Below are 2,181 nucleotides of genomic sequence, written 5' to 3'. Positions count from 1 at the left end.
GGAAATATATGGCACATCTATTTCGAAAGGTTCTCATGTTAATGTTAGGTGTCCATGACAACAGTTCACATGGCACCAGAAAACTCATGGTGGGATTAAGTGTGATAGAGTTTTGTTTGTCCACTGCAGAGTGGGAGATTGTGGAGTCATCAGGTTTTTCCATAATCAATGTGTGTCTTGACTTTTTGTTGTGGATTTCAGTTGGGTGAGCTCATGTCATGTTGTAGTGTAGCGTAATGACACAGAGGTTGACACCATGGAAGTTGCAAAGATGTAGGGGCACTGCTGAAATTTTAACCCAGGATCTCCTGCTTACGAGACAAGCACTTTGACTATAACAGCACCTGTTGACTGCAGACACACTGGGCCCTATGTTGATTCGAATGATGCACTGCGCCAAATGGGGAACGCAAGCGTCTTTCCCAGTTCCATGACAGCACAATGTCATTTCCAGACTCTGCGCTCAGATGATCTTACGACTGCATTTGTGCTGGTCTGGGCATGTCGTAGGAGTGGTGGTACACAGTCACAGTGCATTGCTATTTTGATTCCACAGACCATGCGCTCCAAACTTTGTGTTTCTGACTGGAAAAATCCCTGTCAAAAGTCAGAGGTGCATCATGACCACGTCACTGTTACTTTAACAGCTCATCATCAAGATGTGTCTCAATAGCACTGTGCAGCAGATGTCACGCCAGCAGGGGTTAGGGCCTTGAGAGCATTGAGGAGTCTGCGTGTCAATCTCAAACTCCATCCTTCCCTCACTTGTGAACAAGACTCCAGTAATAATGATTATCCTAAATTGTAGTGACACAAAGGTATTTAAACACATCGGTCAGCTAGATGGTGTCTGTCAATACGGAAACCAACGCTGACAGAGAGAAAGAAAAGTAGAAACAAAGATGATCTGCGGGTGCGCTTTCACTTCATGCAACATCAGATCTGTCTCCTTGGGGTGAACCTCTCTATTTCTTGGTAGATCCTGCTCCATGTCATCTAACTAGTGGTCTGCTGAGGCTTATATTGAAAGGGGATGGGAGCTGACAATCTGATTGCATGTTACACGACACACCAATCACCATAGTTTGGTGCCAATTATTATCTTTCCTTTGATTTACAGTCAGTTTTTGCATTGCAATGCTTTGCAAAACTTTTCCTCTCCTTGTTATGAAACAATGTGCATCCAAAATTGTTAAATGACTGTGTGTGTTTGTCAAGTAGGCTATAGACTGATTGCCTTGGCTTATTGTAATGGTGTATATCGAGAAAATTTAGATCGGACTTGCGCAACAATACACTGCCCATAACACACTACTTCTGTCACAGAGTGTCATCAGCTCATCATCAAGGGCTGCTTTGATAGTGACTCCTCCCAGTTCATCAACGGAGGCCTGTAACCGCTCCACGGGACGTGTATAAAAACCCCTGACCTCCGTGCACTCAGTACCAGATTGTCATCGCTTCTGTACGTGCAAGACTCTCCAGGATACCTGTCATCAGCCTGTGACCTGCAAACCCTGCCTGGACCCTGCATTACTTCAGGTAATCACTTCAGCCTTCTGTTCCTGACTACAAACTACAAGTTTGGACCTTTGTAAGAAAGGTCATTACCAACCATCTTCTCTGTACTGAGTGCTGCAATTGGGTTCAATACAAATTCAGAGGCTAAATCCAACCCCTCTGGATGTTGCGCCATCTGATCCGAGTTGGTTGAAAAAGCAGCAGTAGACAAGAACGCGCTCTGTGTTTGGAGCTGAGCCTCTGCACTTTGGTATGTTCGTTGAAATAGGGCCCATGGTGTCCATCAAAAATGTAAACTGTATGTAAACCGCCCAAGGTCTCTACAAGCAGTATGTATGTGTGCGTGTGAGAACTGCAAGGGAACTTGCAAAGGTCCATGGTAGTTGTAGCAAACATCGCTGCTTGAAACTATCCCTCTGCATACCTTTGGTCACCTCCTCATCACTATCAGTAGAGCGCGAATCAGCTCAGCAGCAGGTCACTTATCTGTGACCCCTGCAGACGCCTGCTATCTACCAAAGGAAAAAGAACCTTTTGGATAAAATGGCGCAAACTGCCATTTCCCACAGGAGGATGTTGACGTTCCCACATCCTGGATGGGACGGTGCCTCCTGCTCCACAACATAAAACCAACACCGAAGATATGAGAGAGCATAGGAG

This window comes from Lampetra planeri, unplaced genomic scaffold (genome assembly GCF_965212315.1).
Source record: "Lampetra planeri unplaced genomic scaffold, kcLamPlan1.2.h2 scaffold_1511, whole genome shotgun sequence".
In the NCBI taxonomy this organism is placed as follows: Eukaryota; Metazoa; Chordata; class Hyperoartia; order Petromyzontiformes; family Petromyzontidae; genus Lampetra; species Lampetra planeri.
This window is presented reverse-complemented; position numbering follows the sequence as displayed.